This window comes from Ctenocephalides felis, unplaced genomic scaffold (assembly GCF_003426905.1).
Source record: "Ctenocephalides felis isolate EL2017-DRISC unplaced genomic scaffold, ASM342690v1 CF-g0.4_SCAFFOLD_03570, whole genome shotgun sequence".
NCBI classification, from domain to species: Eukaryota; Metazoa; Arthropoda; class Insecta; order Siphonaptera; family Pulicidae; genus Ctenocephalides; species Ctenocephalides felis.
The window spans coordinates 2904557-2931412 of record NW_020539724.1 but is presented as its reverse complement, the minus strand read 5'-3'; the positions used below and the strand labels follow the sequence as shown (position 1 = coordinate 2931412).

The window sequence follows — 26856 nt, the reverse complement described above, 5'->3', positions numbered from 1 at the left end:
GCACCAAATGCACCAAAGGTATATTGTATTGTTCGAGTGAGGATTATTTCTGAAATAAAATAAATTCATTGAACTATTGTTATTTAAAGAGTAGAGTACATGAATTATTTTAAATATTCGAGCTAAACATACCAAATTTAATAAAAGCAGCAGCCTCTTTGAAATCCTACGGTAAGAATACATTGGTTCCATTCTTTGAAATGGTTCTCTTCAGTTAGGGCCCACGATTGCTTGTCACGTTATTTTCTTCAGGAATGCACATATTCCCCAATATGCATGTCGACAAGTCCACATTGTTTGATTCACTGTACGATTTGTAGAGCATCACCCTTGTTATTTCTTTCAAGAATGCACATGTTCTACAATATGTATATCGGCAAGTCCATATTGTTTCATTCACTGTAGGAATTGCAGAGCATCCTTGTTATTTCCTTCAAGAATGCACATATTCCACAATATGTATGTCGGCGAGTCCATAATGCAACATCTTACTTCATACTTTAAATACAATGATCTCTTTCAATTAATTTGTATTACTTTTACGAATTTGTTTATAGATTTTTATACTTGTATATTTTATTACCATATGAAAATCTCTCTATGAATTTAACATTATTTAATCGTAATTTCTTGAACAAATAAAAAAAAGTATTATTTACTCAAAATTTTTGTAAAAGCATTCAAATTCTTTCACATTTTTTAATTATTGCATTAAATTAAATACCTTAAAACTTAATTGAGAGTAATATTCAAGCATTTAAAAAATAAATCTCTTGTATGTATATTTCAATTATTTCATTTTATTAATTACCTTTTATCCTCACTGACAACACAAAGGCTGCAGGCAGCAAAGAGTTTAATAAACAGATCCCCGATTAAGTCCTGATACACTTGCCCTTTGCATAGTGATCGCAAACGACTGAAAAATAAAATAAATTGCATTTAATTCAATAGTTCATATTTAGATTAAATAATACTTAGTAGCAAAAACATTGTTTCATCAAGGATTACAAAATTTACGATTGATCATTCATTCAGATCTCAAATTTACAAAATTTAGTAGTTGCTGAACAATTTCCATTCATTTATGATATGCAATGCCAAATTATAATAAAAAATTTCTATATTTTACTTTCCAAATACTAAAATATTTCAATAGTATTAATTGTAAATTATTTCATCACACACCTTATGGTCACTATTGCTGCCATGTAGAGATAATGTTCCTTCTAAAGCTCTGCCGTAGACAATGTCATTTTCGAATTCATTTGTCTTCCCTGAAATAAATTAATTGTTCATTAATTTTACATTTTCTAATGATTATATTAAAAACCATTCATTTCAGTAACTTAATAAATAAATTTAAGTTCGAAATAAAATCTTGGAAATAAATATAGAAATAAACATTTTTTGATTTAATTGCAATAACAATTGTACGTATACAGTTACATTTAGACACTAAATATTAACAATATTTTATTTAAAGTATCATTGCAATTTATATGAAAAATCACTCGTATTTTCTTTTCTTATAATTTATTGTCAATTTTTATACTCATGTGTGTAATTATAACTATTTTATAATTACTAACCTGATTAGGCCCTTAGCAGAGCAATATGATGTTCAAACACTTTCCATCTTTACTAAATTCCATTGTCTATTTCGAAACCTTCACTATAAAAGAAAATTGAATTTAAGAACTTCATAATAATAATAATAAAAAAAATATAAACTGTTTTATTTTGAATAAAATATTGAATTTAACTGTTGTACCTATCAAGAAGCACGAGAGCCTTCCATTTATTTTGAGAGTTGACCAAGAATTTGATGAAACTAAACTGGTGATTCAAATATGTACCAGTAGCAAAATAATTTTAAGAATCTAAGAGCTGTGTTAATAAGAAATCGTAATTTTTGGCATATTGAAAAAATCCTAACCACTGACCCATTGCCGCCCCATTTGTCTTGCAAAATCTATTAAGCAATGCAGTCTTACTTTAAACTAATATTTGAAAGTGTAAATGGATGGATGATTTCAAATGATTCAGAAAATTCTAGTGATATATAAATCAAAATGTACTCGGAAGCCGCAGTAGTTGCGGCCACGCAATTAATTCATTTTGCATAATGAAAAGCCAAAATGATCAAAACTGAAAATAAAACTACAAGTTCTCGTATTACGGAAATTCGGTATCGGTACCCACAAAATCAACTCGAAAACCTTGAAATTAATACAAGAAATATGTATCACTGACCTTTTCTCCTGTAAACGGTGCTGCACCAGTTCCAATTTCTCATGTAAATTAGACTTGATAAGGGCACAATTACAAACACTTGAAATTAATAGGTATAAAATTATCGCACTATTAAACTGAATTCAATTCGTAACCATGTTGAACTTATGCAACATGTCGGTCGGCTACGTCCATTTCGCCGAGACCCTTCTAGCCGTACACCGTACACCACGGCCTTCGAAAACGAAATGATATCCTCTCGCAATGGCAGGCCGATTCGAGTGGTGGGGAGAGCAACTAGGTGATAGGTGATGGGCGGTGATGGGCGTGGCCTGCGCCTGCGACATATCTTTGTCCTTGTCCTGCGCAGTAATCCTATGCGTGTGGAATAGAGTGCGAAATAGGGCTCGCGCGCAATCGCACATTTGCATAATACATTTGTCCTTCTCTGTCCTCAGCTTTGCATAATCGGCGTAGCGCTTCTGTCTGTCGGCAAACAGCGACGTAAAATTATATTATAATTTTTAAGTCAAATATTTTATACAATAAGTTTATTTTATACAATATTATCAAGTTAATTCGAAAAGTCTTAATGAATTATTACAATCAAATTAAGTTATTTGAATTATTTAATTATTGAGTATTACATTAAATTAATTATTTATTTCAAACAAAGTTTATTTACTTTAAAACGAAAGTTTATTTTATACAAGTCTATTTATTAATAAATACTTATAAAAATATAAATACTTACATTTAATAATCGCTGCAAACAATCCACAATTTCTTCAAACACCATCCAAGTGACAGTGGCTCGGGGTGGACCGTCATCATTCTTAAGCACGATCATCAGTAATGCATTCTTGGGCAGTAGTAGTAAGTATTGCAAACACTAAAAATTAAACAATACATTTATTAGTTAAGCAGCCTCAATCTATTTCATTGAATTTTTAAGTTAACTACATTTTTGAATTTTTAAATAACAAATTATCAAGATGTATAATTATATTTTTTTATTCCAATAAAAAAAAAGGATGCTTAATTTACATCAACTATTACAACTATTACATTCAAAACAAAGTCTATTAAATTAAAACAAGTCATTTCCATTATAATCAAAACAATTTATTCAAACAATTCTTCCTTTAAAAATTAAATACATTAACAAAGTCTAAAGTGTAAATAAAACACATTTTATCATTGCTCGCAATACATGATTGGCATTCTTAGGAAGCATCAGTTGTGGCTTTCTTCGACAGTATGTAGTAATCATTGCAAGCACTGAAAATAAAAACAAACGTTTATTAGTTAAACAGTCTCACTTTATTTTATATATTAAGAAAATTAATTTTAAATTTTTCAAATAACAAATTAACTCTGTTACAAATCAACAATCAAATATTATTAAATTCTTTTATTCCATTAACAATAACGAATATTTAATTAAACTACAAATATTACATTCAAAACTAAATCTATTAAATTAATACAAGTCATTTCAATTCAAATCAGAACATTTTATTAAAACAATCTTTACATCAACTATTACAACATTACATTCAAAACAAAGTCTATTAAATTAAAACAGAGCATTTAAATTCAAATCAAAACATTTTATTCAAACAATCTTTACTTTCAAAAATATAAATATAAATACATTAATAAAGTCGAAAGTGTAAATAAAATACTTACATTTATTCGTTGCTCGTAATACATGATCATCATTCTTAGGGGGCATCAGTTCAAGCATTTTTCTTGGCAATAGTAGTAGTCGTTGCAAGCACTGAAAACAAAAGCAGACATTCATTAGTTAAACAGCCTCAATTTATTTCATAGAATTTTTAAGTAAAGTACATTTTTCAATTTTTAAATAAATTATCAAGTTGTATAATTTGATTTTTTTATTCCAATAAAAACAAACGATATTTAGTTTACACCAACTATTACATTCAAAACAAAGTCTTATTAAATTAAAACAATTCAATCATTTAAATTCAAATCAAATCATTTTATTAAAACAATCCTTTCTTTGAAAATTAAATACATTAACAAAGTATAAAGTGTAAATAAAACACTTTCAAACGTATTAATAAAAATATAAACACTTACATTTAATAACCACTGCTAACATTTCTTCAAACACCATCCGAGTGGTGGTGGCTCATAATAGATTATCGTCATTCTTAAGCAGCATCATCAGTAGTACCATTATTGGGCAGTGGCAAGTGGGTAGTACTCATCAAAGACACTGAAAATAAAAAAATACATTTATTAGTTAAACAGCCTCAGTCTATTTCATAGAATTTCTAAGTGGACTACATTTTGGAATTTTTAAATAAGAAATTATCAAGTCGTATAATTATATTTTTTTATTCCAATAAAAAAATAAGGATGTTTCATTTACATCGACTATTACGACTATTACATTCAAAACAAAGTCTATTAAATTAAAACAAGTCATTTCCATTATATTCAAAACATTTTATTCAAACAATCTTTTCATTCAAAATTAAATACATTAACAAAGTCTAAAGTGTAAATAAAACACTTACATTTTATCGTTGCTCGCAATACATGATTGGCATTCTTAGGGAGCATCAGTTGTAGCATTCATGGACAGTACCTCGTAATCATTGCAAGCACTGAAAATAAAAACAAACATTTATTAGTTAAACAGTCTCAATTTATTTCTTCAATTTAAAGTCCATTTTAATTTTTTCAACTAAGAAATTGAAAAGTCATTAACTATTAATTTCAAATTAAGTATATTTACATTTTTTTTATTCAATTAACAACAAAAGATATTTCTTTAAAAATTATATTCTAAACAAAGTCTATTAAATTCAAACAAGTCATTTTAAATCAATTTAAGAGGGTATTCTAGTGTACAAATTCAAAAAAATCGATTTTTTTTATTTCACATTTTCAAAGTTTAACTATCTAAGAATATAAGTACGAGAAAGTTTTTGAAAATTTCAATTCTTTTTGGAGATATAGGCATTTTACTGACTCGGTCTCCATACTGGTTTGGCTTCACGCAAAACTTTAAATGCGTTTTTCACAGAAATAACTTTTTCAGTACTCTTGTCACGATTTCTGGAGTTCTACTCGACCAATTTATTTGAAATTTTCAGATAGTCTTCTTTATAGATCTATCTATAGCCTGAACTAGAATCATCCCGAAATTCCTATTTTTACTATTTTTAAAAAATTCGAGAAACTCAAACAAAATAGTAAAAAAACAACTTTTTTTTTCAAACAGTCGCCAATTTGTGGAAAAATATTTTCATTTTTTGCATTTTCGATGGCTAGGAGGGCTGAAATCATGTCAAGACTGAGGTGCCAATTTTTTAAGACCACCCACTTCATCAGTTACCAGTTTTTACAATTTTAATAAACAACATGTAAATTCAATTAAACAATTTCTTTATTTCAAATTCAAAGTGTATTCAATTTTAAACATAATATATATTCAGTGTCGATAATTTTTCATTTTTTAATTTTTCTCTTGCATCTTAATAATATTAATAAACAAATGGTAAAAAAATGGATAGTGAAAACATTCATTGCTTTCTTTTACGACAATTTAAAAATGACCTAAAATTCATCGCTCTACACTAAAATACCCCCTTAAAACAAAGGTTTTTTTACTAAAAAATTTATTGATTAACAAATCAAAGTCCAAAGTATAAATAAAACACTTACATTTTATCGTTGCTTGCAAAACATGATTGGCGTTCTTAGGAAGCATCAGTTGTGGCATTCTTGGACAGTAGATAGTAACCATTGCAAGCACTGGAATTAAAAAAACGTTTATTAGTTAAACAGTTTCACTTTATTTTATGTATTTAAGAAAATTCATTTTAAATTTTTCAAATAACAAATTATTAACTCTGTTAGAAATCAACAAATATAATTAAATTCTTTTATTCAATTAACAACAAACAATATTTATTTAAACTTTAAAAACTTTTATTTAAACTATTTATTTAAACTTTAAAAAAATTATTATAAACTCTAAAAAAAATTTCATTAATACAATCCTATATACAAGTTTCAAATAATCTTATTTGTCATTTAATCACTTTTAATCGACAATTTAATTCCATAAACATGAGCCTATGTAAAGTTAATTTTAGATATATATATTGAACAATTATTTTATTGTGTCAGAAATGAATTCAACAAAAGCAAAGTATTTTAAACTAAAGACAAATTTCAGTAAATTACAAATTTCAGTAAATTTTTTATAATTGAAATATAAATTAATTACATAAAGTTAAACCAAGTTTAAAGTGTTAATGAAATGCATTCATTATTTTGTTACTTTTATTATAAATTAAAAACAACATCAGTACAATTTCATGAAATATTTCATTGTACACTATCACTATTGCAAATGGCAATTTCAAATGTTTTTTGAATCGAATATTATCTGTAAATTTTAGGCAAAATTTATTACATTTTGTGAACAAAATGCATTCAATTATAAATTATTTATATTTCATAATGAAGCATATTCATATTTGACAAAAAACAATTGATTTCGAATTCAAAGTGTAAAGTAGAGAAAAAAACACTTACATTTTCAGTTCTTCTTGCGCCACTCGCTCAACGGCAACGTCAATTATTGGGCTCCAAAAAGCATCTTCATCCCTTACATTCTTTTGTTGGTCTTGCTCAACGATGATTCTTTGGCAGCTTCATCATTGCCACTACTGAAAATTAAAAAAAAAAAACATTAGTACAATTTTATATAAAACTCTTAATACATTTATTGCTATGTGATTGCTTTTAAATTATGATTTTAATATTTTGTGTGAAACTAAGGGGAAAAAATTATTATATATTGAATTGTGAACTAATTGCATTAAATTATAAACAAGATGTACATTAAATTTATCGCTTTTAAGCAACGATTTCATTCCATGAGCATAAGACTATGTAAAGTAAAATTACAAAATATGTTTCACAATTATTTTACATCAAAAATGCAATAAAAGCAAAGTATATTGAATTGAAAACCAATTTCGTTTAATTAAAGATGAAGATTTTATTGAATAATAAGCAAAGTGACAATGAAAAGCTTACATTATTTTCTTACTTCCATCGGAAATTAAAAACGACAAAGTTAGTATCATCCCATATAAAATTTTCATTATATGCTATTACTTGTAAATGGCAATTCAAATATTTGCATGTAAAATCAAGAAATTTTCAAACATTTTTTTCAAACTTATATAAAAGGGAATTTTATTACGTTTAGTCAACAAAAAACTTTATTTCAAAATAAGTGTAAAGTAGAGAAAAAACACTTACATCTTTAGTGCTTCTTGCACCACTCAGTCAGCAGTCATTTATGGGGCACCGAAAAGCATCTTCATCGCTTACATTCTTTTGTTGGTCTTGCTCAGCAAAGATTCTTTGGCAGCATCATCATTGCCATTGCTGAAAATAAAAAAAAATTACATTAGTACAATTTTGAATACAGTTATTTTAATTTATTACTATGTGATTGCTTTTAAATTATGATTTCAATATTTGTGTAAAACTAAGGAAAACAATTTCAAGCAATTATTATATATTGAATTGTAAACAAAGTGCATTAAATTATAAACAAAATGTAAATTTAATTAAACAATATCTTTATTTCAAATTCAAAGTGTATTAAATTTTAAACATAATATATATACATTGTCGATCAATATATTTGACTGATTTCTTCAAATTACCTTATATTTTGCCCGTTTGCAAAATCCTCAGGCACACGACGGCATTTTTGTCTTTTGATTTCCATTATTAGCATCAATCCCTCATAATGACTCGATGGAGAAGGCACATCGACTCTGCTTTTTGGGCTATCAAAATGCATCTCATCTGCAAGAAAAAAAAACATGTTAATTTGGAAATTTATTAAAATTAAACGCTACAGTCTAATAATTTGATATCAAGTATTTATAATGATTTGTATTAAAAATTAAACATTACGCTATACTGCAAGTGATTTTCACACAATGTGACAGCAGGTTAAATTACCACATTTAACACAAAACATTAATTGTCTTTCATTACTTGGAAATTTTACTAATTTACTAATTCCTTTCAACAGTTGATAATATTAATATGTGGAAAAACAAAACAGTTCGTTTTATGTATTTATTATGTGTTTGTCTCATTTATAAACAGCAAAATAAAAATACACCATTTCATTGAGCATTGAAAAAGTCACATTGCAAACCTATATAGCGGTCGCATGACGCGCATGACACATGACACATACGTTCTAAGTGGCGCAATACACAGGCAACGCAACATGAAGTGCGCAACTAACGGTTGCACGTCTGCAATCCCACTAAACTATCAAATCTTGCAACCCCTTGATCAAACATTAGAAACTTGAATATAATGAATTATTTGACTGTAAAAAACAAATGTAGAATTGAAAACTATTTTATGGACTATTTACTTTAAATACAATGATCTCTTTCAATTAATTTGTTATGTTTGTTTCAATTCATTTGTTAATCAAATCTTTGTTATTTAAAGAGTAGAGTACACAAATTATTTTAAATATTCAAACTAAACGTACCTAATTCAATAAAAGCTGCAGCCTCTTTGAAATCCTACAGCTCAATTCTTTGGCATTATTCTCTTCGGTTAGGGCCCAGGATTCTTTGATTCACTCTAGGATTTGTAGAGCATCATTCTTGTCATTTTCTTCAAGAATGCACATGTTCCACAATATGCATGTCGGCAAATCCATATTGTTTGATTTACTGTTGGATTTGTAGAGCATCATCCTTGTAATTTCCTTCAAGAGTGCACATGTTCCACAATATGCATGTCGGCAAGTCCATATTGTTTGATTCACTGTACGATTTGTAGAGCATCATTCTTGTAATTTTCTTCAAAAGTGCACATATTCCACAATATGTATGTCGGCAAGTCCATATTGCCATATTGTTGAGCCCGGTAGCGCCGGCACTTATGATTTTCCAAGTTAATTGGATTTTTCGTTATAAATTCATTTGATACAATCAGCATCTCAATGTAAACAAGGATTTCTTCAAATCGTGATCTTGCTACTAGTATGTCCAATAAATCTTCCTAGTCATTGGCAGAACAATCAACTGTAAGACATGTGAGTAAAAGTCATCTATATAAAATATCAGCCCATTGCAATTTCCTTCTGGAATCTAAAAAATAAAAACTGTCAAATTAATATGCACCTAAAATTCAACATTCACTTTTCAACTTATTAAGTTTTTACGAGATAATGTTTGCCAATCACATTTGCAAACTTTTAAATTAGTGATTTGAAATAATCAATGTGCATTCACATGTGGGCATTATTTAATTTAATTGTTAAATATGTAAAACGTAGAACAAATTATATAAAAATTGCTAGCAATTATTAAAAATTGCAAAATCATATAATATGGATGGTCTATTTTTTTTATCGATTATTTTGGCTTTTTTTTTAAAAAAAAAGAATAAAATTAATTTATTAAATATTATCAAAATCACTAGAAATTGTATTTTTCATTCACATTAATTAGATTCATCAAATGCTATTAACTTTCAATCAAGAAAATTACATTTTGTAACACTTGAACAATTTTGTGTTCAAGTGTGTTACAATAAGAATATCAATTTCATCTATATAAATATGGCTCTTCATTAAAGTATTTTAATAATACAAACACAACTATATTGTGATAGTAGAAAATGTTGTACATTATTTAATTTTGTACAGATTTCCCAAAATATATCTTATTGTAATAATTGACATCATTTATATTAATGCAATAAGCTCATATGTAAAAATTATGTTTTAGTTCATTTAATATTGATTCTGAAGTAAATCGAGTTGCTGTTTACGACTGCTTAAAAATAATTGTGTGAGATTAATATATGTTAATCACACTGTAATTTTCTTTTCGTATATTCACTTTTATTTAAAAAATTATGTGACAAATTTACCGAGTATGTAATGAATTTTAATAGATGAAGAAACATTATTATCATTATTGAATGTTAAATTATATTAAAAACTTACAAATCAATCTTGAGTTGTCATTTCAAATATGCAAGACAAACGAATATGAAATTATGAAATTGCAAATTGTATTCATTTGATTCTTCAATATTTAAAATAATATTAACTCTACTTAATTGTGCAAATAAAGAATTCATTATGCATTTGTAATTTCAATAAACAGTTACACCTTGCACAGGTTTTATTTTACGAGAAGCACAAAAGCTCATCATATGTATTATTGATTTATGAATTTTTAACAAAATTAGTTATACTGATAAAAATAATTCAATTCCTTTAAGTTGCATCATAACTTTTTATAATTTTCGCATTTAATCAAAATTATTAGACTGTACACAGTCTATATTGGAAACAAACAGATTTGCTCTGAAACTAAATAAATTGATTTTTCTAGTGATTCAAATTTGTCATCGAATTCCAAATGTTCTAACTTTCCTCGAGGTCTGAAATTACACTTGTGTTTGCATTGAATTGCTTTTCTAACATGATGTACTATAAAATCTAATCACATCATTCGGAATACTGCCAAAAGTTTCTTCTTTTTCCATATTCTCAATTACTTTTAAATTTCACAATGAAAAATTTAGTTATACATATGAATAAAATCAAAGCTAATGAAAAAAAAATTATACGAAACAATTCTTATATACATACTTGTATAGATAATTTCGTCCTCCTTTTGAATATTTTGAGTCATTTACTAATATTAGCATAAAATTAATGAAATATCGTATTCAGTTGTAGATCTTCACATTTGTAGCACTTCTTCATTGATAAGAACATTAGATATTTTGATTTAAACAAAGACCCTTGTATATTTATAGTATTTATTTATAGTATATTACTATGTGATTGCTTTTAAATTATGATTTCAATATTTGTGTAAAACTAAGGAAAACAATTTCAAGCAATTATTATATATTGAATTGTAAACAAAGTGCATTAAATTATAAACAAAATGTAAATTTAATTAAACAATATCTTTATTTCAAATTCAAAGTGTATTAAATTTTAAACATAATATATATACATTGTCGATCAATATATTTGACTGATTTCTTCAAATTACCTTATATTTTGCCCGTTTGCAAAATCCTCAGGCACACGACGGCATTTTTGTCTTTTGATTTCCATTATTAGCATCAATCCCTCATAATGACTCGATGGAGAAGGCACATCGACTCTGCTTTTTGGGCTATCAAAATGCATCTCATCTGCAAGAAAAAAAAACATGTTAATTTGGAAATTTATTAAAATTAAACGCTACAGTCTAATAATTTGATATCAAGTATTTATAATGATTTGTATTAAAAATTAAACATTACGCTATACTGCAAGTGATTTTCACACAATGTGACAGCAGGTTAAATTACCACATTTAACACAAAACATTAATTGTCTTTCATTACTTGGAAATTTTACTAATTTACTAATTCCTTTCAACAGTTGATAATATTAATATGTGGAAAAACAAAACAGTTCGTTTTATGTATTTATTATGTGTTTGTCTCATTTATAAACAGCAAAATAAAAATACACCATTTCATTGAGCATTGAAAAAGTCACATTGCAAACCTATATAGCGGTCGCATGACGCGCATGACACATGACACATACGTTCTAAGTGGCGCAATACACAGGCAACGCAACATGAAGTGCGCAACTAACGGTTGCACGTCTGCAATCCCACTAAACTATCAAATCTTGCAACCCCTTGATCAAACATTAGAAACTTGAATATAATGAATTATTTGACTGTAAAAAACAAATGTAGAATTGAAAACTATTTTATGGACTATTTACTTTAAATACAATGATCTCTTTCAATTAATTTGTTATGTTTGTTTCAATTCATTTGTTAATCAAATCTTTGTTATTTAAAGAGTAGAGTACACAAATTATTTTAAATATTCAAACTAAACGTACCTAATTCAATAAAAGCTGCAGCCTCTTTGAAATCCTACAGCTCAATTCTTTGGCATTATTCTCTTCGGTTAGGGCCCACGATTCTTTGATTCACTCTAGGATTTGTAGAGCATCATTCTTGTCATTTTCTTCAAGAATGCACATGTTCCACAATATGCATGTCGGCAAATCCATATTGTTTGATTTACTGTTGGATTTGTAGAGCATCATCCTTGTAATTTCCTTCAAGAGTGCACATGTTCCACAATATGCATGTCGGCAAGTCCATATTGTTTGATTCACTGTACGATTTGTAGAGCATCATTCTTGTAATTTTCTTCAAAAGTGCACATATTCCACAATATGTATGTCGGCAAGTCCATATTGCCATATTGTTGAGCCCGGTAGCGCCGGCACTTATGATTTTCCAAGTTAATTGGATTTTTCGTTATAAATTCATTTGATACAATCAGCATCTCAATGTAAACAAGGATTTCTTCAAATCGTGATCTTGCTACTAGTATGTCCAATAAATCTTCCTAGTCATTGGCAGAACAATCAACTGTAAGACATGTGAGTAAAAGTCATCTATATAAAATATCAGCCCATTGCAATTTCCTTCTGGAATCTAAAAAATAAAAACTGTCAAATTAATATGCACCTAAAATTCAACATTCACTTTTCAACTTATTAAGTTTTTACGAGATAATGTTTGCCAATCACATTTGCAAACTTTTAAATTAGTGATTTGAAATAATCAATGTGCATTCACATGTGGGCATTATTTAATTTAATTGTTAAATATGTAAAACGTAGAACAAATTATATAAAAATTGCTAGCAATTATTAAAAATTGCAAAATCATATAATATGGATGGTCTATTTTTTTTATCGATTATTTTGGCTTTTTTTTTAAAAAAAAAAACAATAAAATTAATTTATTAAATATTATCAAAATCACTAGAAATTGTATTTTTCATTCACATTAATTAGATTCATCAAATGCTATTAACTTTCAATCAAGAAAATTACATTTTGTAACACTTGAACAATTTTGTGTTCAAGTGTGTTACAATAAGAATATCAATTTCATCTATATAAATATGGCTCTTCATTAAAGTATTTTAATAATACAAACACAACTATATTGTGATAGTAGAAAATGTTGTACATTATTTAATTTTGTACAGATTTCCCAAAATATATCTTATTGTAATAATTGACATCATTTATATTAATGCAATAAGCTCATATGTAAAAATTATGTTTTAGTTCATTTAATATTGATTCTGAAGTAAATCGAGTTGCTGTTTACGACTGCTTAAAAATAATTGTGTGAGATTAATATATGTTAATCACACTGTAATTTTCTTTTCGTATATTCACTTTTATTTAAAAAATTATGTGACAAATTTACCGAGTATGTAATGAATTTTAATAGATGAAGAAACATTATTATCATTATTGAATGTTAAATTATATTAAAAACTTACAAATCAATCTTGAGTAGTCATTTCAAATATGCAAGACAAACGAATATGAAATTATGAAATTGCAAATTGTATTCATTTGATTCTTCAATATTTAAAATAATATTAACTCTACTTAATTGTGCAAATAAAGAATTCATTATGCATTTGTAATTTCAATAAACAGTTACACCTTGCACAGGTTTTATTTTACGAGAAGCACAAAAGCTCATCATATGTATTATTGATTTATGAATTTTTAACAAAATTAGTTATACTGATAAAAATAATTCAATTCCTTTAAGTTGCATCATAACTTTTTATAATTTTCGCATTTAATCAAAATTATTAGACTGTACACAGTCTATATTGGAAACAAACAGATTTGCTCTGAAACTAAATAAATTGATTTTTCTAGTGATTCAAATTTGTCATCGAATTCCAAATGTTCTAACTTTCCTCGAGGTCTGAAATTACACCTTGTGTTTGCATTGAATTGCTTTTCTAACATGATGTACTATATAAAATCTAATCACATCATTCGGAATACTGCCAAAAGTTTCTTCTTTTTCCATATTCTCAATTACTTTTAAATTTCACAATGAAAAATTTAGTTATACATATGAATAAAATCAAAGCTAATGAAAAAAAAATTATACGAAACAATTCTTATATACATACTTGTATAGATAATTTCGTCCTCCTTTTGAATATTTTGAGTCATTTACTAATATTAGCATAAAATTAATGAAATATCGTATTCAGTTGTAGATCTTCACATTTGTAGCACTTCTTCATTGATAAGAACATTAGATATTTTGATTTAAACAAAGACCCTTGTAATATTTATAGTATATTTGCCTTATATATTGTGTTGCATTGTCGAATTATCCACAGCAGATATATAATGGACAGATGACTTGTGTACCTAGCACCTCTTCATTGATAAGATTAGATAATTTGATTTACACGAAGACCCTTGTAATATTTGTAGTATATTTGCCTTATATATTGTATTGTTGCATTGTCGAATTATCCACAGCAGATATATAATAGACAGATGACTTGTGTTGCTTGTATATATTATGTAGCTATAAAAGTATCAAGTAAGTTATATTTAATGTTTCTATACACACTGAAAATGTTTGTGACCACCACACTTCTAATTCATACTTGTCTCTAATTTTTCTGCTTCTGCCTCTGCTGAGTAAAATGTTGATAGCCAGATATATTACAATGAAGATATCTTGCAAATACAATGTCTACGTATTGTTTGTAGAATGCCATATCAAAGTCATCAACTACGTTAAATGATCTTGATTAAGTTTCTAGCATCTTGAGAATAATTCATGCATTTGTTCTATAAATTATGCAAAGTTTGTGTGCTCTCTTGTTGATAATGTAGATGATTTGGATCCACTAATTGCTAATTAGATGTGTATATTTGTACCATACTATATTAGCCATTATTTTTAGAAACTTGTTGACAACGAAGATCATTTCGATCCATCAATTGATAATTGGATGTGATAATACAATATTTGCACCATCTGCAGTAGGGAATAATTTTGTAACTTGTTGACAACGAAGATGATTTGGATCCATCAATTGATAATTGGATGTGATAATACAATATATGCACCATACTGTAGTAGGGAATACTTTTGTATCTCGCTGACGATGAAGATCATTTCGATCCATCAATTGGTAATTGGATGTGATAATACAATATTTGCATCATACCACGGTAGCGAATACTTTTGTAACTTGCTGACAACGAAGAACATTTCAATCCATCAATTGATATTTGGATGTGTTGATACAGTATTTGTACCATATTACAGTAGCAAATACTTTTGTAACTTGCTGACAACGAAGATGATTTGGATCTATCAATTGAATGTGATAATACAATATATGCACCATACTACAGTAGCAAATACTTTTGCAACTTGCTGACAACGACAATTAATTCGATCCATAAATGGCTAATTGCTTGTTTTTGTGACTACTTTTGAAACTTGTTGACAACGAAGTTAATTTGGAGTCATCAAATTGCCAATTGGATGTGATAACACAATATATGCAGCATACAATATTTTCTCTTTACTAATGTTTCTTCTCACACAAACTCGATCTTTAATTATGTTTTGTGCTTTATCACTATTTCTGTTTCTTGAACAGAATGTCTTCTTATACCTACAAGAAGATACAACAGAATACAATATTTCGTTCCTTTGCTTTTTTCAAAAAATTATTGTGTTTCCGCAAATACAAAAATATAAATCGTTCCGTACTAATATTTTTTCCATATTGCTTTATGTCAGATTATGAACAAGTAAAATAATGACACATTAAGGTGCTTCCTTCGGCACCTAACGAAGAAACATAGTGTGGACGGGCACAACGAACACGCCGAGCAATACAACCAACAAACATATGTTCGTGTGAGCAATGTTCCGTAACTTGTCGGTACATCAAAAAAATAGTTCGTTCATATAGTTAATATGTGCAGTTTTGCGTTAATTTATGTTGTGATTATTTTGTGATATTGCTTTCTCGCCACTTTAAATAATAAAAATGACGTTTCTCGGAACATGCTCGAACAAAAAAGATTCAAGTCCTCGCTGCTTTGAGGCGTTTGTTCAAGTTTGTTTGGAATGATTTGCTTTCGTTCGTGTTCGTGTTCGTCCTTTGCATTTTATTGTCCGGTATGGTTCGTCAGGTTATTCGTTCGAGTTTGTTCGTTAGGTGTCGACCACCTACCTTAATGTATCGTTATTTTTCTGATATGCGTTTTAAGGTGCCGAACAAAACTAAACTGCTGGCAATATATGGTTTTAGACTTTCCATACCCGAGATTAGATCTATTCATAGAGATAAGCAAGTATAAAAGTGATTCTATTTATTTAGAATAGATACTGTAAAATTGATCACAATAAATGTTTCAAACCTCGAAAAAAAAGAGAAAGAAATTAATATTGCAACCAAAATCTGGTCACGGTTTCAGAATCCGAAGAGTAAAATGTATTTGAATTGGCAAGAAATTCAATATTCACGTTTTCTCATGAAACGTATCTAGTAATATAGTCAAAAATCAACTTATTTATTATAAACTACGACCTAGCGGTCGTTCCTTCCTCACTGAGGAAACAATCATATTCCAAAAGACAATGTATATAATCATTGTTCAACAATTGCAAAAAGTTATGCTGCAGAATGGCTGCAGGTTATCACTATATATACTGAAGCCATTTTTATAATTTTAAATTCAGTGAAAAATTTCAAATGATGGAAAATAACAAAAACTTTGAAATAATTTCTATTCAAAATCAATAAATAATAAGATGAGCATTCGTACCTAATTTTTGTAAGTACCATTTCAAAGGCAACATTACTTCAATTTCAGATTTCTTTCACTTGTTCATACTACTAAGTATGCACATTTTTTGTTATGATAAACAAATACATAATGAAAGTGCAGCAATGTGTTAAAAAAAAGTCAAATATTTAATTTAATTTTTTCTTTTAAAAAAAAGTTAAATATTTAATTTTGTTAACGTTATGCAAAATAAATATTCAATTTCGTCGTATTCATTAATTACGATAAAGTACATAAAACTATGGTACGTAGCGCAAGTATTACCAATGCATAAAGTATTTCCACAAAAAATTGAAACTAATAGGTTGTTATATTTGAATGGTTATAGAATAAGAATAATAGAAACCAATTAAAATTGAAAGAAAACCAAGGAAGTCTAAATTTAATATCAACTGCTGAAAAATGTAAAGCCTTACTCTTTAAAAAAAATATGATAAAACAGATCATAACAAAGGAAATCAACACAGGATTTTTAGAACTTTGGACCAATAATAAAAATTTTCCGAAATGTATAAAAAAGGAATGGGAAATTATAAATGAAAAATATCAATGGAATCTAGAAAATACTACAACTAAGGAAATATATATAAAAGAAAAAACCGAATTTGAACTGGAATAATACTTGGAAGAATTTAAAAAATAAAAATATTCCTTCTGACTGGAAAATCACAAACTATATGATAGTCAATGAATGTATATACTCATTAGAATTAATTGAGCTGTTTAAAATGAAAATGACTGATACTGCTAATTGTACAAAATGTAATGAAGAAAATGCAATACATTTCTTAATAGAGTGCGGTGAAAATAAAAAGATATGGAATTGGATCAAGTATAGATTGAAATTATTAAAAATAAATCTAAATGAGGAATATCATAAATTAATAAAATTCGACATTATGAAGAGATCAGAAGAAGAAAACAATATCATAATATGGCTCTTATCTGGTATTTTAAAAATTTATATAATGGAATTGTAGAATTAACATTAATCGAAAGGAATTTAAGAGAGAAGCGGAAAGACTATATAATAAGAAAAAAATAATTCATTTATGTACAATTATAATGTTGATATTTAAGAAATAAAGTATAAATATAAAAAAAAAGAAATACGGAAAGAAATAGCAAACCAATGGAATTAGAATTCTTATGTCAAGCATGAATAAGTTCAATATCATTACAAGAATGTCAAAAATTCGATTTAATATAAAAGATTTACATTGGAAAATTAAATTTTCATTGGAAGATAAATTAGCTTTAGATCACAGTAAGAAATATCCAGCGCTATCTAAAATTTCACAATATGATTGTTATGTAAATGACAATCTCAGATGTAGATACTTTATCAGAAGCCAAATTATTAATCAAGAAAGCTGATAATCTTTTAGCGGCAGGTTGTTTTATATCACAAATGGTCAAACAATAATATAAGATTAAAAAAGGATAGACAAGCTAAACAAGAATTGGAGTTGAAAATAGAGGAGTTATTCTAACGCAAAATTATTCAAGAAGTTAATTACAAATCTTGGTTAACTAGAAAGAAAAATAAAAAGGTCCGCTTAAAAATTCAATTAAATGAGTCACGATATCTGATCATACGGCAAGAACAAAGAATGGTTTGCAATAAAGTGTTAAAAAAGTGACAAATAATAACAATTATTCTATTGTATTCAAAAAATTATTGAGAGCGGGCGGAAGGCTGCTAAACGCAAATACCTCATTATCAGATGCACCCCATGATAATTTTACCAGAGCTAATCATCAAGTTACTGATCAATAAGAAAAGTTCAAGAAGTGATTCACAAATATAAATTCAAACAGTGACATAATCACAATTAATATGCGAGCTACAGCAAAGCAAAATTAATCCAGTAAGAGCTATGCAAAAAATAGAACTTAACACAAGACCATACGATGGAATAAGAGTACCAAGAGTAAAAAAAAAACTTCAAAGAGTTTATATACTATACCAAATATGAAAATATCCTTATTACTATTCAATAAGTAAATATCATAGAATTTATGCTAACGTTTGAGGCCGCAGTATGGAGAAAATTTGCTCTAAGTATAATATGGAATCAAAAAAAAATGTATAGAAAATATTTCATATAATTTATTATAATAAAATCATAGCAGAATAGTGAAGTATTGACTTCCTTAACTGAAATCAACTAAAATCCATATTAAAACTTATGAAACGTATTGCATCCTAATTTAAGTTAAAACCTATATTAAAATTAATGAAAAATGCGAAGTCATTGAAATTGAATAAAAACAACATTTTTGAAAATTACAAAACCATATTTTAATTATTTCAAATTTATTTAAATAACTTTGAATTGCAGGATCATTGAAATTAAAACCAAATAAAAATTTCAAGATCTCAATTGAAATGAATTAAAAACCATATTAAAACTTATGAAAATTGCAAACTTTTAATTAATTTATCAAAAACCAAATTTATCCAAACCAATGTGAGAGATGATAATTGCAAAGTCATAAATGAAATTAATTAAAAACCATATAAAAATTGCAAAATCAGAATTGAAATTAAATAAAAATTATGTTAGAATTTAATAAAAATTGCAAATTCATTCAAATTGAAAAGCGTTTAATACTTCCTATTTTCCGGCAGACAATTTTTCTTGCAAAAGTTGAATTATGAATAAATCAAGTTAATAAGTTCAATATAATTTGAGAGCTAATGAACATTCTATAGTCAATGATTTCAAAGATACAATACGCAATATATTAAATTTGTATTGTAATTATAGTATTTGTTATTTTATTTACTAAAATAAATCATTTAGAAATCAATGATCGAATATATGATAAGAAAATATATGTTCAATTACAAAATATTGAATGTTAAATCATTTTAATTGCCCGATGTTCTTCTAGGATTACAAACAATATAATGTATAATAAATTATAAGTAATTAAAAACCATATTGAAACCCATGAAAATTGCAAAATTATTGAAATTAAATAAAAATCAGGTTGTTGCATAATAACCTGAATTGCAATTAATCAAAAACTATAAGAAACTTGGAAAATTGCGAAACCATTATTGCAATTAATTAAAAACCATATAGAAACTGATTAAAAATGCAAAATCATTGAAATCCAATAAATAACATTCAAATTATGAAAATTGCAAAATCTTAACTGAAATTAAAATCTTTCAATAAAACATTCTAAAAACCATATTCAAACTTAATGAACAATTGCAAAATCACCGACAAATCAGTGGCATGTTCTCTAAATGCGAGAAAAAGAAAATGAGGCGGAGAACAATATTTTATTCTGAAGCATGTCAAATCAATCCACTATGCTTGTTGAAAATTCTTTTAATTGTTGTCATTCTTTATAAAATGATCAAAAATAAAGTATGTCCTTCAATGACCACAAATTTTTGTCAAACGAATTGCGTAACATACACAATGAAATCAAGTTTATAGCCGGTACAGAAGATTGTTTTGATGGGTTAAAGTCATATAATCTATAAATCACTATGAGTATACACAAATATTTTACGTTCATTTGATAAACATTGATTGCATAAAATGTGATGTATTGTGATCGGTCTGTAAATGCTGAATTTAATATAAATGTATGAAACCGGTTCTTGTGTTGAATTTGCTTTATAAATTCCGACGGATTTTAATCTACAGATACGGAATTATGTAACAATTCAAATATTCTGCATTTAAATTGAATTAATTTAAATTGAACTAAATTGAATTGAAATTTAAACATTTGAAATTAATTAACATGAATATTGCAACTTCCCAATTAAAATTGATTAAACGTCATAAGAAATAAAAATCAATAATTAAAATCGATTAAAAACCTTATTTATATGCAAATTGCAAAATTTTTGCAAAAATTTTGCAAACTGATATCCTAATTGAAATCAATTAGAAATCTAATTAAAATGAATAAATTGCAAATGGCGGACCAAATTTCAGACCAAAAACTAAAGTCATTAAAATTAAAATTAATTCAATCAAATTTATGAAAATCTAATGATCTTTTATACTAATAAATACAAATAAACATTGCAGAATGATCGAAATTAAAGAAACTAAAAAATTATAAGAATTGCAATAACCTATCATTGAAAATAAAAAAAAAATTCAAGATTCCAATTGAAACTATAATTATAAACCTGAATAAAAAATATGCAAATTGCATTATTAGAATTAGTTAAAAATTCTAACAATGGCAAGATGTTAATTCAACTGATAATTCAAAGTCAAATTATATGGAAAACCGCAAAATCATTAAAATTAATTAATCGAAAATTATAAAAATTGCAAAATCCTAATTGAAATCAAGTAAAAACAATACAATTATGAAAATTGCAAGATCATTAAAATATAAATAAAAATCATGTAACAATTCTAATTAATGAAGCGAAAATAACAGAATTTTTTTAGAGTCATGAGACCATAATTTAATTATTTTAAATTTATTTAAAAACTTGTAATTGCAGGACCATGGAAACTAAATAAAAACAAATGAAAATTGCAAAATTTTAATCGAAATTTATCAAAAATCGAATCTATTCAAACTATGAGATCATGACAATTGTAAAACCATAAATAAAATTTAAAACCATATAAAAATGCAAGATGCTATTTAAAACTAATGAAAATTATAAGATTTTTGAACTTAATTACATGAAAATTTCAGAAAAATTGAAATTAGTTAAAACCAAATAAAAAGTTTCCGATTTAAATTATTTATAAACCTTAATTAAAATTGTGAAAGTTGCAAGGCCATTGAAATTACTTAAAAATAACGAAAATAAAAAAAAATTCAAGATTCCAATTAAAGCTATAATTATAAACCTGAATAAAAAATATGCAAATTGCATTATTAGAATTAGTTAAAAATTCTAACAATGGCAAGATGTTAATTCAACTGATAATTCAAAGTCAAATTATATGGAAAACCGCAAAATCATTAAAATTAATTAATCGATAATTATAAAAATTGCAAAATCCTAATTGAAATCAAGTAAAAACAATACAATTATGAAAATTGCAAGATCATTAAAATATAAATAAAAATCATGTAACAATTCTAATTAATGAAGCGAAAATAACAGAATTTTTTTTAGAGTCATGAGACCATAATTTAATTATTTTAAATTTATTTAAAAACTTGTAATTGCAGGACCATGGAAACTAAATAAAAACAAATGAAAATTGCAAAATTTTAATCGAAATTTATCAAAAATCGAATCTATTCAAACTATGAGATCATGACAATTGTAAAACCATAAATAAAATTTAAAACCATATAAAAATGCAAGATGCTATTTAAAACTAATGAAAATTATAAGATCTTTGAACTTAATTACATGAAAATTTCAGAAAAATTGAAATTAGTTAAAACCAAATAAAAAGTTCCCGATTTAAATTATTTATAAACCTTAATTAAAATTGTGAAAGTTGCAAGGCCATTGAAATTACTTAAAAATAACGAAAATGTCGTGATAGATGGAATTGCAAAAACATAACTGAAATCAACTAAAATCCATATTAAAACTTATATAAACTGCAATATCATTAAAATGAATTAATAGGAATTAGGAAAATGCAAGAATCTAATTCAAGTTAAAATGTACATTGAAACTCATGAAAATATGCGAAGTCATTGAAATTAAAAACAAAATTTGATAATTACAGAACAATATTTTAATTATTTAAAATTTATTTGAATAAATACATTGCAGGATAATTGAAATTTATCAAAAATAAAAATTACATAATCTCAATTGAAATCAATTAAAAACCATAGTAACACATACGAAAATTGCAAAATTTTAATCAATTTTTAAAAAAACAAATTTATCCAAACCAATGTAAGAGATTATGATAATTTCAAAATCGTATATGATAATTTAAAAACCATATGAGAAATGCAAGATCATAATCGAAATTACCTCTAATTAAATAATTAAAAATTATGAATAAATCAACTTATTGATAAGTTATGAATTTGAAAGTTAATGGACATTCTAGTAAACGTTCAAAGATACAACTTGCAAATAATTTTTTTTAATGTAATTATTGCTTTATTTTATTTACTGTAATAAATAATTTACAAATCAATCATAAAATATATGATGAAAATGATGATTATTTTCATGGCTATATTTTATAATCAATTAAATTTGTAATGTAATTGATGTGCACATTACCTATTTTATTTGCTGAGAAAATAATTGATGAATAAATTGTCAAATATATAATTTAATTTTCATTATTAGCTCATTTCAATTGTTTCTTAATTTTTCATTAAGTGCTAAAGACTTGTGTGAAATTACCACATTTCTATTTACCATATTGTTGCTAGTAAAACTATAGATTTAGGTTGGAATACAAAAATTAATTTGATAAAATTTTCACAAAATAAAATTACCTGCACGTTTTCTAATAGCTATATCTAATCTTTTTCTAATAGTAAATCGACTATCAAATAATTGAAAATAGTAGCCATTTTATAAACTATTTACATAAAAACTGCAAATTTTATTTTCAAATTTATCAATCAAATCACACTACTGCTAATAATATTTAAGCATGATCAGATGTTTCGTAAAATTGTTCAATAATAAACTAATTTTTAAAACGATACTAAAATTTCAACTACTTTTATATAAAAATTTAATAAAATAAATTATTGTAAAATTAAATTTCGTTCGTCATGAAAAGCATTATCGTCAAAACATGAAACATTTTGAATAATTATTGTATAAATGATAAGTTCCATCAATTAATCATATTCACATTCATATAATTTATTTAATAATTACTACAAATATACACAAATAATTTACGTGCATTTAATAAAGACTGATTGCATAAAATGTGATGTATTGTAATCGGACTGTAAATGCTGAATTTAATATAAATATATGAAACCGGTTCTTTTGTTTGATTTTCTTTAAAAATTTGGACAGATTAGTATCTACAGATATGGAATTATGTATCATTTCAAATATTCTGCATTTAAAGTGAAGTTTTGTAAAACGAATTATTGCAAATGCATATATAATATATATAGGTCTATATATAGGCATTAAAATAATAAAATAGCAATTGAGTTAATTATAAAATGCTGAAATATACGCAGATATTTTCTACACAACATGACCAACTTAATTTTTGTAAAATAATTATTTAGTCAATCTATTGACTTGGTAATTAGCAATTAATATTGGATTTGATTATATATTTAATTGCAACTGGTTATATAAATACTATTTGGTATACTTTAAATCCACAATGCAAAAAACGTAATCCTTGCGATTAATTTGTTGATATTTAAATGTATTTGCATGAAAATATATATTTGTAATTTTGAAAAATTACAAAATAATTACGTACATATAATCTGTAGATCAAATATAAAAATGAAAATCCTATATCATTTGCTGAAGTTTTGATTAATCAATTACATAATGGTTTTGCTTACCACCTCATAACTGTTTAAAGATTAAAAATCTAATATTCGATTATTTGAATTCAATACAATAGAATACAAATTTATGCAATCTTATCTCATCGATTGCGCGATTACTTGTATAAATTTGATACTTTACTAAACAAAAAATTCAAGAACCTACTGTAATTTCGAATTAAAAATTCCAAGTTTTTAATTCTAATTTCATAATTTTACTAGCAATAACACGCGTCGCAATTTATTGAACACAAGTCTTTGGTGAACAAAATGGTTTATAAATCTGACAAAGATAAAAAAAAAATAATGAGCATTTAGCGCAGTTTCAAGAATACCAAGCTGTGGTATTAGTTTTGATTGATCGTTTTTAATAAAAAATAAAACGATCATTTGACTGATTTTTGGCTACAAAAAAATCAACATTCGAGTAAATTATAAGATTTCAACGCTATGGACTGTACTTAATACAGTTTCAATTACTGTTATATAATTGAATGTGAGAGTCTTATTTGAATAGGAGATAACAAAACATCTACCTATAATGATATCGTGCGAGGGCACGTAGTTCAATTGCAAAAATTTCATTATCATTTTGGTTTTCTACGTAGTTAAAAGGAATCATTCTAATGCACCCAAAAGTAATACATTATAATATGACTGAAATTATTTAACAAAACAAGAAAAGACTACGTCATCTTCTATTATGCTACAAATCCAAGCGCAATTTTTTTAAAAAATATAACTTGTTTTGCAAGTCAAAACTATTAGTAATAAAATCTAACAAGCAACTCAGTATACTTTAAACTAATATTTGAAAGTTTAAATGGATAGATGATTTCAAATATTTCAGAAAATTCTAGTGATATATAAATCAACATGTACTCGGACGCCGCAGTAACTGCGTCCATGCAATCAATTCATTTCGTAGAAGAAAAGCCAAAATGATCAAAACTGAAAATAAACCTCCAAGTTCTACGTATTACGAAATCAACTTGAAAACCCTGAAATTAATACAAAAAATATGTACCACTGACCTTTTCTCCTGTAAACTGTATTGCATTAGGTTCAATTCCTCATGTAAATTAGACTGCATCAATTTTAATTTCTCCTGTGAAATGGACTGCAACATCTTGTCTGGACTACCAAATTGTTGTAACTGCAATAGAAATCATTATCATTAGATAGGCGTGAAACGATTTTATTGTTTAAAAATATTGCATTTCGATATAAATTCATAGTTACCTCAATATGTACTAAACGTAATCGGTTATCGGAATCGCAGCTTCGATACAGAATTCAATTCACTCACTGAACATACTGAACTACATACCGAAAATCAAAAACTTATTTGAAAAAAAAATCACTTGATAAGGGCACAATTACAAACCCTTGAAATTAATATAAAATTATCGCACTATTAAACCGAATTCAATTCGTAACTATGTTGAACTTACGAAACAATCCGGTCGAGTCCACTTCGCCGAGACCCTTCTAGCCGTACACCGCAGCAGTCGAAATCGAAATAAAATCCTCCCGCAGGCCAAGTGCTGTCGATGCTGTCGATGCACGCCAATCCCCACCGCTCGACACGCGTGCCGGTGCCTGCGCATCATATCTTTCTCCTTGTCTTGCGCATTAATCCTATGCGTGGAATAGAGTGCGAAATAGTACTCGAGCGCACTCGCACATGATATCATTGTCCTTCTCTGTCCGCAGTATTGCATAATGACCGATCGGCTTCCGAAAGAACCTCCACTATTATTATGTTGTCGGGGCTTCTGTCTGTCGGCAAAGTGCAACGTAAAATTACAATCGACATATAAAGGAACTCTTTGTCAAATTTGCGTTATTTATCTAAAGTAATTGATAAAATTTTTATATATTATTACATATTAGTTCACAAAAATGCGTTTTTTGACTTGTAACTGATACAATACAATTTGTTATGTAAAAGATTGTTTAGGGGCTTTGCAATGTAATATTATCAGTACCTACTTATTGCACACCTAATTAAATTTCACAAAACTTCATTATTTAATTTTGTTTAAAAATAAATATTGTTAAGAAAGTCATTAAACATTATATACCGGTTTGCAGACAATTTTATTAGGTTTTTAACAATATGTAATTATACGAGTTAAATTACTTATATAATGAAATGTGGATATAAAAATTCGCAGTCAATGAAACTACAGACAAAAAATGCATAAAATAAAACACCACTTTGATTTGATACAACTATTTTATGGTCAAGATCGCTTTTTGTTTAAGTAATTAATAATATTTAAATTATTTGTATTCCATGTTTGAATTGAATAAGATGTTGCTAA

The 26856-nt window shown here is 26.5% G+C and overlaps 2 long non-coding RNA genes across 3 annotated transcripts in view; both read right to left on the bottom strand.

Annotated features, from left to right (window-relative positions):
- The window catches only part of LOC113382994, a 3111-nt gene extending 665 nt beyond the window's left edge, over nt 1-2446 (bottom strand). The window contains exons 1-6 of the long non-coding RNA XR_003367707.1: nt 2257-2446; nt 1593-1675; nt 1189-1277; nt 812-919; nt 133-498; nt 1-49 (exon numbers count right to left, since the gene is read on the bottom strand). The exon at nt 1-49 is cut by the window's left edge and continues 140 nt beyond it. This is a non-coding gene — a long non-coding RNA (uncharacterized LOC113382994). The remainder of the gene's footprint in view (nt 50-132; nt 499-811; nt 920-1188; nt 1278-1592; nt 1676-2256) is intronic.
- A 983-nt stretch (nt 2447-3429) lies between these two features.
- On the bottom strand, nt 3430-26040 carry LOC113382813. 2 transcript variants are annotated; one of them, XR_003367689.1, is made up of 14 exons: nt 25981-26040; nt 25769-25848; nt 25561-25682; nt 12221-12827; nt 11364-11508; nt 8825-9431; nt 7968-8112; nt 7555-7683; nt 6820-6953; nt 5941-6030; nt 4788-4877; nt 4345-4483; nt 3928-4018; nt 3430-3516 (listed from the first exon to the last, which is right to left on the bottom strand). It is a non-coding gene; the product is annotated as an uncharacterized LOC113382813 (long non-coding RNA). The 2 variants fall into 2 exon arrangements; XR_003367690.1 differs by lacking the exons at nt 12221-12827; nt 25561-25682; nt 25769-25848; nt 25981-26040 and adding an exon at nt 11620-11850.
- Between the last annotated feature and the right edge of the window lie 816 nt (nt 26041-26856).